We start from the raw sequence: 933 nt of genomic DNA, 5'->3' as shown, positions 1-933 counted from the left end.
TGAAGTCAAAGGTCTTCACAAGGGGAAGTCGCTGCCTCTGGTCATTTTGTGTCTTTCTAGGGATGTGCAGGCTCTCTGGGTTCAGGCCTTTTGGGTCATTTGTATTTGTGTAACAAACGAATTAGAGATCAAATTTAAAAAGCAAAACATAGCACAAAAAGATTGTGAAGAAGACACAAGTAAAATGATCTTATGCAGACAGAAGCTTTTTAAAAATACTGTTCGTGATTTAGTAGAATAAGGCACTCCCTGCCCTAAGATGTGACAGCTACGTATGTGCTCATTTTCTGGACTCACTCCAGTAAGAGCTGCCCACTGTCATCCTGGTTTTGCAGCTGCTGATAGTCACACTTCCTTGAAACGGAATACATTTCCAGCTGTTGTCTTAAATACATTTTGCTTATTGTATCATAGAAGTTGGGCTCTGACCAAGTTTCTTCTGTAGGTGGCATGCTGAATATCCTCATAATTTTCCTTATATTCCTCTTGGCATAAATGAAGACGTAGAAGCTAACAAAAATCACTATCAGGTGAACACTGGTAGCTTTATTCCAGGCTTTGTGGAAAGTGTAATCAATAGGCCCATCATCCCCCATCACTCCATGACCTCGAGCCTATCTGTATTCTAACGTCAGAATGGATCTGAACCAGGTTAATTTCTTGCTTCACTTTTCCACAGAGTTCTGTACAGATGCCACTCAGGAAATGGTTTATCACTACTTAGAGTTTTACTTTCTCCAAGCAGCTGCTTCTGATCTGCTGATCTGCACACCACGCTCTTCTCCTGGACCCTATTACTGAGTAGTCAAGTTCGTGTTTCCTCCTCTCCTCTCCTCTCCTCTCCTCTCCTCTCCTCTCCTCTCCTTTCTTTCTTTTCTTCCTTCCTCCCTTCCTTCCTTCCTTCCTCCCTCCCTCCCTCCCTCCCTCCCTCCC

At 43.4% G+C, this 933-nt stretch overlaps 1 pseudogene; it reads right to left on the bottom strand.

Annotated features, from left to right (window-relative positions):
• Positions 1–293: 293 nt before the first annotated feature.
• The window catches only part of LOC102471256 (small integral membrane protein 19 pseudogene), a 4,952-nt pseudogene continuing 4,312 nt past the window's right edge, over positions 294–933 (bottom strand).

The sequence above is a fragment of the Tupaia chinensis genome, unplaced genomic scaffold (genome assembly GCF_000334495.1).
Source record: "Tupaia chinensis unplaced genomic scaffold, TupChi_1.0 Scaffold144019_1, whole genome shotgun sequence".
Classification (NCBI taxonomy): Eukaryota; Metazoa; Chordata; class Mammalia; order Scandentia; family Tupaiidae; genus Tupaia; species Tupaia belangeri.
This window is presented reverse-complemented; position numbering and strand designations above follow the sequence as displayed.